This window comes from Mustela nigripes, chromosome 1 (genome assembly GCF_022355385.1).
Source record: "Mustela nigripes isolate SB6536 chromosome 1, MUSNIG.SB6536, whole genome shotgun sequence".
In the NCBI taxonomy this organism is placed as follows: Eukaryota; Metazoa; Chordata; class Mammalia; order Carnivora; family Mustelidae; genus Mustela; species Mustela nigripes.
The window spans coordinates 29,097,276-29,114,637 of NC_081557.1; the positions used below are offsets into that span (position 1 = coordinate 29,097,276).

General features: G+C 35.9%; 1 protein-coding gene across 1 annotated transcript in view; it reads right to left on the minus strand.

Moving 5' to 3' along the window:
* LOC132021890 (zinc finger protein 133-like) overlaps positions 1 to 16,766 on the minus strand; it is a 51,413-nt gene extending 34,647 nt beyond the window's left edge. Inside the window, exon 1 of the mRNA XM_059406954.1 lies at positions 16,433 to 16,766. The gene's annotated coding sequence lies outside the window, so the exon portion shown is untranslated. The remainder of the gene's footprint in view (positions 1 to 16,432) is intronic.
* Positions 16,767 to 17,362: the final 596 nt, after the last annotated feature.

Genomic DNA, 17,362 nt, shown 5'->3' on the forward strand with positions numbered 1-17,362 from the left:
GTGGGGAGCCTGCTTCTCCCTCTCCCTCCATCCCCTCCCTGGCTGAAGGGCATGCGCGCATGCACTCTCTCTCTCAAATAAACAAAATCTATTTTTTATTTTATTTTATTTTTTTAAGATTATTTATTTATTTATTTATTTGAAAGACAGATCACAAGTAGGCAGAGAGGCAGGCAGAGAGAGAGAGAGGAGGAAGCAGGCTTCCCGTTCAGCAGAGAGCCCGACGCGGGGCTCGATCCTAGAACCCCGGGATCATGCCCTGAGCTGAAGGCAGAGGCTTTAACCCACTGAGCCACCCAGGCGCCCCACAAAATCTATTTTTTTAAAAGGCCATAATTTATTTCACTGATTAGTAGAAGAAACTCTCCAATAGTTGACATTAAATATGCATATCAGGAAAAAAATAACATAGAACAAAAACAGATAATGATTTGAGTATTATCAGAAACCAGGGAGAATATTGTAAAGAGGAAATGGGATCTTGGTTAGAACTAATAAAGCTGAGCTCTATTAACTAATAAAAGTTTTGAGGGGAATCTAATTAAAGGCATTCCAACAGTCACAATTTCTTAGAGGCAAGAAATATAAAAGGTTCAATGAAAGAACAGGATTTAACATATAGGAAAACTTTCAGGTGTGAAAAATGTTTCATCTCAGTCAAGTGTTATTTTTAAAGGATTTTGGTTAAATTGACTGAGTACTGAAGTATAAATAATATAATTCTCTGTGTAATGGTAGAGTAGTAGCAATTATGCATCAGCTTGGAATCAGACATCACTAGACCTGAATCCTTTCACTCAGTGGGATTAAGAAAAACACATACAGTGAATAAAGCTAAAAGATTTTTTAAAAATCTCTGTATTTTATTCTATAAACTTTTGGAAAATAAGAGAAAATGGCATCTGTATTGTGAATTGTGTTCATGTTAAAAAAAACTGTCAGTAAATAACCTAGTTTCATACATTTATGACAAGAACTTTAAGTATTATAATTATTATAAATCAGTGTGCTAAATGTTAAATCTTTGAGAGGTTAATTGAAACCTGAGTAATTGAAAAGAAAAAAAAAAAACTTAAAATCATAAGGAGAAATACGTGTCAAATCAAGCACCAGGCAAAAGAACAGTGTGTGTGTGTGTGTGTGTGTGTGTGTGTGCTTGAAAAACAAAAAAAGTCAAAGTAGTAGGAGATTCCACTATCATACTCACTGAAATTTCCATATTAAAATAACTCTGGATTTTAAATTTCAAAGTCAGATTTTGTAGCACACCATTTTAAGGAAAGTGATTCTAAATGTTATCGATAGGATAGTAACAATTTTAGTTGAGTGAGAGTTGGAATGTTTTTATCTTTGAGGGCCCCTCAGATTTTCTTTTTTTAAAGATTTTATTTATTTACTTGACAGACAGAGATCACAAGTAGGCAGAGAGGCAGACAGAGAGAGAGAGAGAGGGAAGCAGACTCCCTGCCGAGCAGAGAGCCCGATGCAGGACTAGATCCCAGGATCCCGAGATCATGACCTGAGCCAAAGGCAGAGGCTTAACCCACTGAGCCACCCAGGCTCCCCAACCCCTCAGATTTTTAAAGACAATTTATGGACCACATCTAGCAAACATTTTCTATCTACCTACCTACCTACCTACCTATCTATCCATGCCTTTGTTCATCTACTACTGAAGTCATCTGCTATCATATAAAATATAATTTTAGGGACAGATGAGACATAAAGAAATTAAAATATTTGTTGAACTGCTCTGCAGAAGGAGCATTGCCTGTGAGATGAAGAATGGGAGGGGATGCCCTTGCTTGTATTTGTGGCTGCCCTTAATCTGTATGAGGTCACTAATCATTATGGTTCCTTCAGATTCTACTGTTATTTGAGATAATTCAGGAAATGACATCATTACAATTGCCTCCTTCAAATCAAGGATGAGTTTGATTTAACAAATCAAACTTTTTGGACACTTTCCCTGAAGCAAAGATTATGATTCATGGTGGCTTCATATAAAAATCTTGAAAGCTAAGAGATGGATTATTTCAGTTTAGCAAAGGCAGTAAGATTCTGCACTCTTTTTTTTTTTTTCTAGTCCCTGCTCCATGACTTACAACTTACTCCATAAGCTTTGTAAACTAGTTGATAGAGATTCAAATGTTCAAAACTGAATGATTTTGAGATCATAATTTTGGAACAACAAAAAAGGGTGAAATGCTTCTTTTTTGGTTCTACAAATTAATGAAGAATGCATATATATTGAATGATATTCAAGACAAGGTTTCAGATCCTTTTCAGGAGCCTAACCTTTTGCTGCCCATCATTTTAATTTCAAAAACAGCTTTTCAATGCTATGTATCTAACATGGTGGGTTGATTTAATTTTAGAACCATGTTGTCATTCTCCCTTGATGCTAAAACAATAAATATGAAGCAGTTAATGGACTAATGTGCAAACTATGCTATTTTCTGTTCAATAAATATATCAGTGGTATTATGCATAGCAGATCTCAGGAAAAGGACTATTGTTTCACCTTGAGTTACTTAAAGTCTATATAAAAGATTCAAACTCTGAATTTAAATGAAAAGAAAAAAATAGATAAACTTGAAACTAGAAGTCACAATAGTTGAAAGGATAGAATCTTTCTACAGAAAAGGGCAGTTGAGTTGGGCCATGCCTGGTTAAACCAGTCTCATGCCATTACATTGGGTGGTCGCTGGAAGAGACCAACAGATAGGACTTAAATTACAGTGTGCAGCCTGTAATAACTATGCTTTATTTTGTTTTCCTAATGAAATGCAGCAATTAAAACCTCTATCACTTGGCAGAAAACAATGAAACTGGCCAGCTAAATTCTGGAAGCACTTCCAGAATTCAAGGTCATTAATTTGAGGGCCAGAATTATATATCCAACAGAATTTTTTTTAAATGTAAATTACATTGTCTCATTCTTGTCATAAATAACAACAAAAAATCAGTTCACCCCTTCTTTCTCCTTTTGCTCCACCTAACGAGCATTTTGATAAGTTTTCACACAGAGTAAATTTCAAAATCTTTACCTTATTTAAACAAAACACACCACAATTTTAGCTAATGTTTTCTCATGCCCTGCTTCTAAAGGCCAAGATTTGAGATGGTTTATTAAGATCTAAAGTTTTGATGCAGGCATACACTTAGAAACAAGTCAACTGAAGATTATGCACTCAGAGAAATTAGGTAAATCCTCATTTGAACTATCAAAGTAATAAGTTATTTCCTTTGGGTAATTTACTTATAAATCCTATTTACTAAGATCCTTAATTGAAACCAAATAAATGATCTAAATGTACTACTAATCTGATAGGTTAAGCAATATGACCAAACCTGCATTATAATGTATTATTAAGCATGAACTATCAAAATTAGTTCAGCTTTTAGAATTAATCTTTTCTTAATCAGCTTTTAGAATTAATCTAAATTCCGAGCTTGATTTATATCAAGGAATTTGGAACTTATTAAGTGAACTGATGTAATCACAAATCATTATTCAACTTTTCTTATATATTGAACTCATTATTGTTTAAAAAAATGGCAACAGGGGTGCCTGGGTGGCTCAGTGGGTTAAGCTTCTGCCTTCAGCTCAGGTCATGATCTCAGAGTCCTAGGATGAAGCCCCACATCCAGCTCTCTGCCCAGCAGGGAGCCTGCTTCCCCCTCACTCTCTGCCTGCCTCTCTGCCTACTTGTGATCTCTCTCTCTCTGTCAAATAAATAAATAAAACCTTTAAAAAAAATGGCAACAGTGCTCACGTACTTGGATTATAGGAGGCTTTAATTTTTGTCTTTATACTTTTCTTTAATTTGAAATGAGTATATATAATGTGGTATGCTGGAAATTAAATGTTTCTTCAAAAAGAAGGAACTTATTTCCTAAAGTTGTATATTTGAGAAGTTTTACTAATATAAGGTATAGTTCAGTAGGACATATAGTTTAGACCAGAATTATAGTTCTTAAAGAGTTTGTATATAAGAATAAATAGAATTACATGAGAAATATATATACTGAAAAGTTTAACATTAGAATTAATGTATATAATGGAATATTACTCAGCCATAAAAAAGGAAATCTTACCATTTGCAACAATGTGGATAGAACTAGACAGTATTATGCTAAGCAAAATAAGTCAGTCAGAGAAAGCAAATACATGATTTCAATCATAATTGGAATTTAAGAAACAAAACAGATGAACTTTGGGGAAGTGAGGGAAAAATAAAATAAGACACCATCAGAGGGGGAAACAAACCATAAGAGACTCTTAACTATAGGAACAAACTAAGGATTGCTGGAGGGGCGTTGATGGGGGAATGGGGTAATTGGGTAATTGGGTGATGGACATTGGGGAGGGCATTTGATGTAATGAGCACGAGGTGTTATATGCAACTGATGAAACACTAAACTCTACCTCTGAAACTAATAATATACCATATGTTAATTAATTGATTTTAAGTAAGATTTTAAAAAATAATAAATAGAAGGTAATACTTATGCAAGCATATGGCAGATTCACCCTATAACGTGATGCTAGCTGAAAGCTAGTCAGGAAGAGACTTCTTAGAGACAATCAGATGATCTGCCTTGAAAGAAAGAGGAAGTATGAATTGGATGCTTAGTGATGGAGGTAGGCTGGGTCTGAAAACTCAGGAGTGTCCTGCAATACCAGCCAAAATATTCCTTGACTTCACGCAGGATAGAAATCATATGCAAGCCAGAGAAAGTGAAAACAGAGTTTTGTTAAACAGCTTAAGTGATAGAGTAGAGCAGATGGAGTGTCTGGGAGACTCAGGAAGGAAAGAAGAGTGAGTCTCTCCATCACTTGGGGTTGGGGTTTGTATTAGAAAAAGGTCTAAGAGGGAATCCAGGGTAGGTTCTGATCAAAGCTGAGTGACAGGTAAAGAGCAGATATTCTTTAAGGAGTACTGATGATCAGCTGAAATTTGTTTGCAGCTGATGGCCTGGAATGTGTTTGGGATCTGGCTCTCTTTAGGTGTTATCATGTGTTTGGGGGCCTAGGACAAAACTCAAAGAATGATTAACTTTCTTGCTTCCCACTTAGAGTGGGAGCTTAGCTTCTGTGGCTTATTCACATGCAAAATATAGAAGATGAGTCAGTGGGACCTAGCAGAAAACCAGCAGAGAAGGAACTTTTCTAAAATGGAGTCCCCCTCAGCTTTCCCACCTCAGAAGTATAGGAAGAATCCATGTCAGGTTATTATTATGTGGCTGAAAGAAACAAGGTAGCAAGTTGCAGTTTGTGTGTGTGTGTGTGTGTGTGTGTGATTCACAGAGAAAGAGACAGAGAGAGAAGGCAGAGAAAAAGAACATAGTAAATATAAATGAAGTAATTCCTAAATGCAAAATTAGGAGGAACCAGAAGATATTTTTTTAAAAAGCATGTTGTCTACTTCTTAAAGTTAGAAATCTGGAATAGTTTGACTCTGTAAATTTGTTTGAAAAGTATCATAATTATATGGACAGGACTAAAACTAGAAATACAACTGAAACAGAATTTCTTGTCAAAAGTATGATCATAACACTCATGGGACTCAATTAAAACATATCATATTCTCCCAGTGTATTATATAAACACCAAAAGACACAGCATCTTATAAAAGTAGGAATAGTGCTTAGAAGTCAGCTGACAATACAAAAAATCTGACTTTTTCTTTTCAAATATATATATGGCACGTATATATGTCACACTTGCCAGACTCAAAAATGATCCATGCGGGGCATCGAGAATCCTAAGACTTGGGACTCTGCCCTCAAAAGACTTTCTGTCTAATGGAGTACCTTCTACTTACTTCTCATGTCTGGGATTGCTTAGAGAGACACACTTAACATTATCAGGGATATGTTAATATCTTTAAATCATATGATTAGATGCATGGTTCAGTTTTTATTATTTTTAGGAAAATGGAGAAACACCCAACAATTTGACAAAGATGCTTGACAAGAGTTCCTAGAATTAAGTAAGTGGAACATACTGATATTCATGCTATAATCTATATTTTCTTCTATACAATGATATATATTTTGTTTCATTTTTAAAGACTTATTTATTTGAGAGAGAGAGAGAGAGCATGAGTGGGAGGGGCAGAGAGAGAGAAAGAATCTCAAATAAACTCCATGCTGAGTGTGGAGCCCAGTGCACGGCAGTGGGGAGCAGAAGCTGGGGACTGGATCTTACAAGCCTGAGATCGCTGCCTGAGCTGAAACTAAGAGCTGGATATAACTGACTGCACCACCCAAGTGCTCTTAAGATGATATATGTTTTGACACAATTTAAAGGCCAGTACAGTAGAGGTGATGTTCTTGTTTTGATGACATGAGGGAAAGCAAGGAGGTTCTATGGTTTCCTCCCATTGTACCGTCCATGTCAGACTTTTCCAGAAAAATGATGACCTTTTATTAAAACCTGTTACTTTTCATCCTTATAAGACAAAAACAAAACACACAGTGGACTAGTTATTGGGTACTCAAAGTTACTATGTGAAATTAATTTGCTTCCATTTTTTTTTCTTGAAATAATATAAAATAAAACAGTATTATCCAGCACTTCAGTTGGCAGAGATGAAAGATGAGTGGCAGAGGGAAACTGTTCATTCCTTGGAACATTTTACACTTTTTGCCCAGGAAAGTAACACTCACCCCCCACCAAAAAAAAATCACTGGCATATTAATATCTTCTAAATATAGGAGGAATAAAATCCTACAGTTTGACGCTTCAGAATGGTGTAGAACTGATCACAAATAAATGAATGCATAGAGAGTCATATGAAGTGGTTGTGGGAATCTTATTTTATGAATATAACTAAGGAAAACTAGGGGGCGCCTGGGTTTTAAAGCCTCTGCCTTCAGCTCAGGTCATGATCCCAGGGTCCTGGAATCTAGCCTTACATCGGCTTTCGGCTCAGCAGGGAGCCTGCTTCCTCCCCTCTCTCAGCCTGCCTCTCTGCCTACTTGTGATCTCTGTCTGTCAAGTAAATAAAATCTTAAAAAAAAAAAAAAAAAAAGAGTGTCAGCTCTGCCCCCTCAGAACTAAGGAAAAGTAGCTCAAATTTCTTTGAGAGTATTTCAGAGAAGTTAAACTGGAACCGCTTCCAACATCAAACTTATTTGCTGGATACTAAGGTGAGAATATGGGAGAGAAAAAGAGGCGGCCAAGGAGTCATCAATATATAACATTTTCTTAAAATAGAATACAAATAAATGTGTAGTATGATGGCTACAGATCTGAGGGCCCAGTAGAGAACCCCAAGTTGCCTCCTTTTGGAAGGACTACAATCAACCATCTGCTAAACTCGCTTGAAGCAAAAATTACCAAAAGTTGGTAGAGTTTCCCTCTTGCCTGTGAAGTCCCTCTCCCTAACAAGTCATTTCATACTTAACAAACCAAGAAACTAACAGCAGAACCACAGCGCAAAGGAATAAAAAGCTTCTGCAGAATAAAACACAAGCCTTCTCAAGCATCCCACTGGTCCTTTATTCACCAAGAACTAAAGAACACTTCACATTACTTCTTTGAATATCTAAACATTTTTTCCTTGTGAAGAAAATTATTGCCTGTCTTGGAATAGCAATTTAATGTTTCGACAGAATGAAGGCATTTTAAAAAGTGCAGTCATTCTATGCTGTATCCATTAAACCAACGCATGTTTACTTTCGTTGACCACGGTTATTTGTGCATACCTTAAATGAGCTTCTATATTGGTTATTATTCGTATCATTAAATCGCTTTTTACTGACTTTACCTGCCACCTCCTGAAGGGAAGAGCCAATTGTCAAGACTAAATAGCTTTCTTATGTCTATGGGATTTGCCACTTCAAAAAAAGCAAAATGCTTGGCTTTTTCCTGAAGGCTGAGTAAAGAAAGTCTCACCAGGGCCCTAATATATGTTCAATATGGGGAAAATTATGGACTAATAAGTGCAGCAGTGCTTCAGCTATTAAAACTGTTCATGAAAAGGTGAGATTGGACAAAACCTTAAAATTTATAAGATTTCATACTTAAATGAAGACCTTTTATCTTTGTCATTATATTATACAAGGACTATCATTTTTCTAATTTCATACGTTACCTTAAAACAATGTTGCTCTTTTGATCTACTAAATAAAAAACAGCAAATACTGAATAATACATTTTTGAATCAATGTCTTCAATCTCACGTTCCCCAACATTTGAAAAGAACTCAGTACTAGCAAAGTGGGTATTAGAGATACTGCTTTACATAGAACTTAGGTTACAAGACGTTTTGAACTAGAAAATCCTTTGTTACTGAGGAGCTAAGCCGTTTTCAGAGGCAGAAAGATGAACTTGCCACTTAGTGCTACAGCAGTTTTTGCAAGTGGTTCTTGTCTGAACCTGAGTGGCTCAGACTCTAGCCTGCATCATAACTAAATGTAAACAAGGACTGTTGAATGTAAAGAGGGAAGGGAACAGGAGGAAAAAGAGAAGGAGGGGAAAAGAGAATGACCTTTTATTAGAGTCAATTAAATCATAACCTCTTTGGCAAAATGAACCATGGATAGCACCATATTCATTTTCAAATAGGCCCACAGGAATGGAGTGCCATAAGTTTTCAGGAGTATAAATAATGGAACAGTAACATACCAACAAGTTATACTTTGATTCTTTGGGTTTTGTTTTTCAAGACCATTCTTGCATTTTGTTTTGTTTTGTTTTCTGGATGAATTGACAGGGGAGGATAATTTAAGAAGAATCTATCACAGCCTCCAGATAAATTTATATTTCAGAAACTTCCTGCCCAAATTCACTAGTAGAAATGTCTACTCTAATTTTTTGTGCTAATACACATGCAAATTTTTGAAATAAAGACTTTATCCTTTGTCTTGTGAAACTTTACAGTAAAAAGTAATTGTAGTTAGTTTTCTTCACCTAATTTAACCATTATTATTATTCTGGCAGCCAGGAACGACAAAGATTTCTGAAACACTTAAATTATAAGATGCTCAGAAGGCAAATATACCATTGCAACTTTAGGAATGTTATTTCCTCTGTCTTGAATATTATTGCATCATGAGGGTTTATAAATTATGTATATAAAAATATAATTTTTATAGTAAGTTTTAGCATATATTGAGAAGCATCTGCCTAAGTGCATAATTATGAGCATTTCTTTTTTTCTAGAAAAATAAATATGTGATTATTAAATTTCAGCTCGAGAGTTAGAAAAAGGGGCAGAAAGCTCCACAGAAAAACTATGATTTAAATTTGGCTGTTTCTTTGTAAAGTCAATTGAAAAATAATTAAATACCTATAAGTGGAGCAAGATATAATGATACTGAGGAACTGCTTTCTTTAAAACAGTCCATATTGTATTAACTTTATTGGAAAATAATGTATATTAGCGGCGTCCAATTTTATTTTGTGAAGTTCAAATATTTTCATGTGCAAAGGAAGACAAAGCAGAAAACTTGAGAATGATCCAACAATCCTTATACTGAAAGGAAAGCCCAATTACACTAGATTGAAGGATAGTGAAAAATTCCTTTCTTTCCTTTTAAGTTCTCTGGCTGGCTAATAATAAAACTGAAAAGGACAGATTAACAAGAGAAAAACAAATTTAATTTCATACCTATGGGAGTCCTGTAAAAATATGAGACTCCTAGGCTGGTAAGTAATTCAGCTTTATATACCAGTCTGAGCTTAGGAGAAAGGGGCAGAGGACTCGGACTCCAAAGGAGAGGAAGACAGTTTACACAAAGTTGAGAAGAGCGAAAGTTTGATGAACAAATGGTTCCTATACCATGCGAAAAAGTCTTTTTACTGGTAACAGTTCTCTTCCTGGTTCAAGACCCCTATCTAAATTCTTGTAGGCAGTTTAGGGGAGAGGTAGAAAGCTTTCCTGATCTCCTGGGTCTTAACTGCCTTCCGCTCAGAACAATCCAGAAGTCAATGTGGCTCACTTAGAAGGGCAGATTCTGCTTCCCCTCAGATGTATTGATCACTATGTGCACATAAGGAAACCATTTTAGGTCGAGGAAAGAACCAACCAAATGCATTACAAGGGAAAGTTTCTAGCACTCACAGGAGACCTAGAATAACACCAGTTCCCATAAGCCATAGTGGAAAATCTAATAATTCACATGGCAGTGTGCTAAGAAAGAACTTGCCTTGGCGGTGGACAAAATTAACCCTAGGCTGGACATCCTTCTGGTCCTAGCTAGTTAAACATAAAAGCAGAACCTAGACAGATAAGTCTGTTTCCAAATAACAGCATTCTAGAACAAGACTCGGAACATTTAAAAAATCTAAAAATATGCAGTACGAAATAACGTCACCTTTACAATGCACTGCCATCCAATTAAAAATTGCCAGATATTCAGAGAGACAGGAAAGCACAATCCATAATGAGAAATTCAGTCAATCCAAACTGAACCATAGTAGCAAATGATTGAATTAGTAGATAGGGTTATTAAATTAGTACGATTTTATTACATGTCTTCAAAAAGACAGAGAAATCATAGAACATACTAATCAGACACAGGAGATATAATAAAACCACAAATCAAAATTCTAAAGATGAATTTTTATTTCTCATTAACTTCCATGTTCATAGAATTAAAGCAGTAATTTTATATAAGCCTATAAGCCAATAAAATAGAAGATAGTCAGATGTCAAAGTTGAGTCCTTGAAAGGTGACGAATCCAAATTGAGATATGTGCCATAAAGTATAAATAGATTTTAAAAACTTAGTTTGATAAAATATTATACATTTTGATAATATTTTATATTGATTACATATTGAAATGATAATAATATTGATATTGAGATAAATATAATATTAACATTGACTTCATTGTTATCCTTTTACTCTTTTTCATGGCTACTATAAAATTTAAAATTCCTGGGCGCCTGGGTGGCTCAGCGGGTTAAAGCCTCTGCCTTTGGCCCAGGTCATGATCCCAGGGTCCTGGGATCAAGGCCCACATCGGGCTCTCTGCTCAGTGCAGAGCCTGCTTCTCTCTCTCTCTTTCTCTGCCTGCCTCTCTCCCTACTTGTGTTCTCTGTCAAATAAATAAATAAAATCTTTTAAAAAAAAATTTTAAATTCCTATGTGCTTGTATGTGTGGTTCACACATATCCATTTCCAATAGATAGCATTGGTCCCAGAGAGGCGGAAATTGGGTCTTAAGGAAGACAACCTGTCCACAATCACTATGGAAGATACTGCAAGGGCTGATACCAAATTCAAGTCACCTGCCCCCACATCCATAACAGGGAACCTCTTGTTCTTCAATGATGATTTCCAAATCAATGATGCACATATACTATGTACTCTGACATACAGTTATAAAGAACATGAAAGAGGAGAGTGTTTCATAGGGCCTGAGCGCTCTTTCTGCATAAATAGTTCCTTATGTAATGATCATTGTCTTTTTTAATTTATTTTATTTCTAATTTGTATCTATACGCATGAGATAATTATGGCCTTATTAAAATCTCTTTTGCTCAAATGTGTTTTAAAATTTTCATAATAGAAAAAAAGGCTAATTAAGGATGTAAAAACTGCTGAGGCATAAACTGTAGCAACCAAAATTTCAATGATAAAGCATTGTTAAGGGATTAGCACAAATTAGTTTTAGTTAAGCTAGGGCGCTAGGCACAAAGTGGCTAGAGTTATATCTTCTGATTGAGAGAAACTATCCACATGATATTTACAGATTTAAGAAAGCTGCCTCAATTATGTCTTGTTCTTATTTGGGAAAGTAAGAAATCTTCTGTAGAAAGCTCAGATCTCCTACCTAGAAAAATGTACACATACATAATCTTTGAAGTTGCAAACAATTTCAAAGGGCTTATGCCAGCCCATCTTCTGACTTTCAGATCCCTGAAGCACAGGGTAAGAACTTCTCCGTTGTACCTTTGTGCCCCTGCTCTCCAACCCTAAGCAGTAAGTGCCAGTATAAAGGTGCATTATGTAAGTTTTTTACTGTTTAATGCTTACAGATGATTGGAATAAATACATAAAATAAGTAACTCTCCTAGAAAGAAGAACAGGCTCTGTCCTAATATTATTGGTAAAGAAAAACTGAAAGTGTTACTGATTTGGAAAGAAAAGAACAAACTGGAGATGATATATTAATAGCTTGTAAAGTAGACTTTAGTTGAAAAAAAAGAATATTACCAGAGATATGAGGGAAGTTTCTTAATGATAAAATGGTCAATTCATCAAGAAGAAAAACCTAAGAGTGTTTGCCTCTCAGAAAGGCACTTCAAAGAACATGGTGAAAAAAAGTTGACAGTACTAAATCCTTAATCCATAGTTGGGATTTTTATAAGAATATTGAAATTTTGAAAATTACTACCACAGAAATTAACTTAATTTACATTTATGAAGCACCTTGCACAACAAATGAAAAAAAGAAACCACACAAACCCCCCCCACACACACACATTATTTTCAGATACACAGGAATATTCATCATGATATATTATATGCTGGACGATAAAATATGCTTCAATACATTTTACGTGATTAAAATCATACAGTACATTCTCAGGAAAAATGAATTAATGCAGAAATTAGTAACAAAAAGATATTGTAAAAATTCCCAAGTGATTGGAAATTCAGTAGAATACTCCCAAATAACCATAGGTCAAAGGAGAAAGCATACAAAAAATTAGTCAATATTTCAACATGAATTTTAAAAAACAATAAAACCCCCCAAATTCATGAGGAAATGTTAAAACAGTTTTAGAGGAAAATTTATACTTAGATTTAATACTTAAAAAATAAAACAATTTGAAAGCAATTTAAAAGATTCTACCATAAGAAACTAGAAAATTAAGAGCAAAATAAACTCAGAGTAGGTACAGGAAAGAATATAAAGAGAAGAATGGGAATAAAAATAACAAACAAGAAGAGAAATTAACATAGTCAATAGAAGATTTTTGGGAGGAAAAAAGGAACTTGAAAAATCCCAAGTAAGATTGATCAAGAAAATAAAATTACTAAAATTATGAATTAGAGGATATGGCTATTATATCTATAAATATTATAATTTTAAAAGGAAATATGAACATCTTCATACTCCCCAAATTCAACAATTTAGATATAATTGACACTCTTTAAAGAGCACACTTACTAAAATGAATTTAAAAAATAGAAAACCTGTTATCTATAACTATGAGGAATTGAATTATTGTCATCTTCTTTCAAAGAAAACTAGGCACTAATTAGCTCACTGCTATATGCTATCAAACATTTAAGAAAGAAATCACACCAATCTTACAAAACTTTTTTCAGAAAGTAGAACAATATATAATTTTCCAAATTATTTCCTGAGACCAATATAAAGTAGTAAGAAAACATGGAAGGAATATTACAACAAAAGAAAATATAAAGCAATACCATACATGAACATAACACAAAATTCATCAATAGGACATTAGAAATAAAAACTAATGGGGCGCCTGGATGGCTCAGTCAGTTAAATATCCCACTCTTGATTTTGACTCATGATCTCAGGGTCATGGGACCAGCTCCACAATGGGCATGGAGCTTTCTTGGGATTCTGTCTCTCCCTCTCCCTCTGCCGTGCCCCCCGCCACTCTCTCTGTCTCTGTGTCTTAATTAATCAATTAATTAAAATAGGACCTAGCAATGTCTAAATGACAAAATATTATGACCAAATTGAGTTCATCCCAGGAATGCATGATTGTTTCTACAACCAAATATGAAACTGTTACTCAACATAATAACAGTACAAGTAAGAAATATGTTGTTATAATAGATGAAGTAAACGTCAAAAGTTAACACTCATGTGTAAAATTCCCAGCAAAAATAGGAGAAGAAGGGACTTTTTCGTCTGGTAAAAGGACCTTATAGTTATCAAAATACTAAATGGTGAAATATTAAATAATTTCTCCCTGAGATTGAGGAAAAGTAAGGGTGTTCATACTCCTATTCAGTATGTGCTAATGAACCTAGTCAAATGAAATTACTTAGTGAAATAAGACAAGAAAAAAAAAAGCACATAATAATTGAAAAGAAAAACACACAACCATATTTATTTCCAGACAAAATAGTTGTGTACATAAGATATGTTTAAGGACTCAACAACAAAATATGTAGAGATACTATGCAAATGTCACAAAGTTGAGGGATACAAAGTAAATATTCAAGATTTTATCATATTTCTAAAAATTGACAACAAACATTTGGAAAATGTATTGCCATTTGCAACAGCACCAAAATACATAAATTGCACTGGATTAAATTTAAACCAAAATGTGCAAGTCTGATGCACTAAAAGTTATAAAACATTGCGGAAAGAAATTTTAAAAGATCTGTATAAATGAAAGATATATCGGACTTATTGCTTGGAGGATTTATAATTGTTAGAGTGTCAATTCTCCTCAATCTTTCCTGAAGATGCTTTGTTATTTGAATCGAATTCCAGTACACATTTTATAGATCTAATAAACTGATTTTAAAATATTTGTAGATAAACAAGCATTTTGAGAAAGAAAAAAATTGAAAATTACATCACCTGATTTTAAGAAGTTCTATAAAAATATCTTAAAGTACATAATTCAATTTATAAATATAGATAGTAGGTCAATGAAACAAAATCACAATACCAGATATAGACCCACACAAGCACAGTGAAATGCTTTTCAACAGACACCAGTGCAATCCAATGGGGAAAGAATTGCTTTTTAAGCAAATAATGTTGAAATCGCTTACTGGATATCCATTTGGAAAAATAAAACAAACAAACCAAAAATGCCCTGACCCCTATTTCTTACCAAACACATAAAATTAGAGCTGATCACAGGCATAAAGATAAGGGCTAAAATGGTGATGTTTGTAGAAGTGAATATGCAAAATATTTTTAAGACTTTGTGGTAGGAAAATTTTTGTTAGATAAGGAAAAAAAACCGTTAATCATTAAAAGATGATTCATTGGATTTCACCAATATGAAAAAATACTTGCTTTGCAAAGAGCATGATAAATAAAGTGAAAAGGCAAACTATAATTTAGAGTTGCTAAATGGGGAAGATTAAAATTCCAAGTGTTGTGAATGATGGGGAACAGCTAGATTGCTCTTGCCTTGCTGGTCACACTAAAAAATGGTGCACTTTGAAAAACAGGTGGCCTCTGTTTCATATTGTTAAATTATACCTATTTTATAACCCAGCAATTACAGAGAAAGAGAGAGAGAGAGAGAGAGATTCCCAAATACCTGAAAAAAGATTTACAAGAATGTTCTTAGTAACTTTATTTTATAAGGCAAGGCTGAAAACAATTCAAATGCCCCAAGAGTAAGTTAAAAGCTAAAACATACTGTGCTTTCTTCATGCGATGGAATATCACTCAGCACTAAAAAGGAGCAATCTACTGATTCGAAAATACACATGAATTTGAGACTTTTTTACTAGTAAAAGAAACTGTACAAAGCGTATATACTGCATAATTCTACTTATAAAAATTTAAAGAACAGACAAAATTAACCTATGGTGGCAGAAGTCAGAAAAGTGTTTACATTTGAGAGGGTGTTTCCTGAAGGGGGATACTCAGGGAATTTCTGGAGTGATGCACATAAATATCCTGTATTGTAATTTGCATATGTTTGTCCAAACTCAGTTTGGCTGTTCACTTAAAATTTGCATAGTCTCTTACCTATAAATAATACCTTTAAAAGGCCACATCTGGAGTCAGTGAGAAAGCCTCAGTATTCTAAATGTTTCTAACTATAATTGGCCCTGTTGCTGTTTATTTAGCTCAGGTCAGAGGACACACAAATGAAAGTGTATGCATTCTTTCTCTACACCACTTAGCTTCCTCCAGAAGTTAAACCTGGTCATTGCAGAGTTCTGTGCATTTTTTCTTTCTTTCCTTTCTCTCTTCCTCATTCTCTCTCTCTCCCTTCTTCTCTCTCTCTCTGTGTCTCTGTCTCCCTCTTACTTTCTCTCTCCCCTCCCTCCTTCTTCCTCTCTCTCTCCTCTCTCTTCTCTTTTTTGTACAAGGTTTCAGGTATCCTAGAACCAGTCCTCTTTCTCTGGCTCTCTACACCCCAAACCCAAGCACCTGAGTTTGGAGGCTGCTGCTGCAGGGACATTCCCTGGTAACAGTTTCCTCCCTGTATTTTGATTCTATCCTACTTCTTTGGTCTCTGTTACTTGTAGACTGTATGCTCATTACTCTTAGGGCTGGAGAGAAACATGTCTTTGGTAAGAAAAATCCTTTGTCCTCCAAAAGGCCTTTATGGCCCCAGCAGATCAGAATCCTGATCCCAGCAACTCTCTAACAGAGGCAGGAGATGCATAGAGCTGAACTGTGTGCTTTTGGCTCCCATAAGTGACTCACACTAGGACCAGCCTCACACAGGCAGAGCCCCTCGGCTCCAGTCCCTCGCGCTCCCGGACTCACCTGGTGCTGAGGCCCAGCGCGAGCAGCGGAGGCAGCAGGGAAGTGCGCGGGGCTGAACTCCTTGCTGTCGCCTGCCGGGGTCCTCCTTCCCTCGCTGCCTGCGCTCTCCCTCCTCCTCCGGTGTCCCAGGAACTCACGATGAGCAGCCCTCTTCCGCGGCCGACAGGCAGAGACGTACTGACCGACCTACGTCTCTTAAAACCAGGAGCCGGGCGCCTGGAATCCGTTTCGCCAGTGATGTCACCGGCGGCCTAGGAGAGCCCTGCCGGGGATCGCTGGGCGCCGCTGCTCCCAAGGCCAGAGGGTGCGCTGTCTCTCGCTTGAGTTGGAGAGTGGAGGGGGTGCCCCGCGCGCTCGGGTCTCCCGCTGCACACCCAAAGAGGCGGATTCTTGGGTCCGGCTTCTCTAGAGGATGGGGAGGGTCGGGCTTGGGGGGGATGGTGGGGAAAAGAACTCCAATCTGCCAGGAGTGGAACCTGAGTGCGCCATAGGAGGTGACACTGAGTTCATTGGGAAGGACTGTCGCAGGCTTAGTCACAGGCAGGTGTCCCTGACCTGATTACCCAGTGTTTGGAAGACCAGTATGTTCCAAAGAGATTGTCTAAAATATTATTGTGATTAAAAAGGCATAGTAAACTGAGGCAAACTCTACAGGGGGAAAGGGGTTGAGGGAGGAGTGAACAGCATCCACAAATGTATACTAAGGCCAAATGGCATTTGCCAACCCCATACCTGGACTCCTTCCTTTTGGCGAGACTCATCACATAGAAATAATAAAATAATAAATAGATCAGTAATGAATGCAGAGAGGTGGGGTTGCCGGATTAGGGTTATTATGCTTTTGATTTTTTTTATCTGTTTCAAGTTTCCTATAAAACTGCAGCCCTCGATAACTTTTATTTTGAAAAAAAAAATCTCATTTCCTTTTTA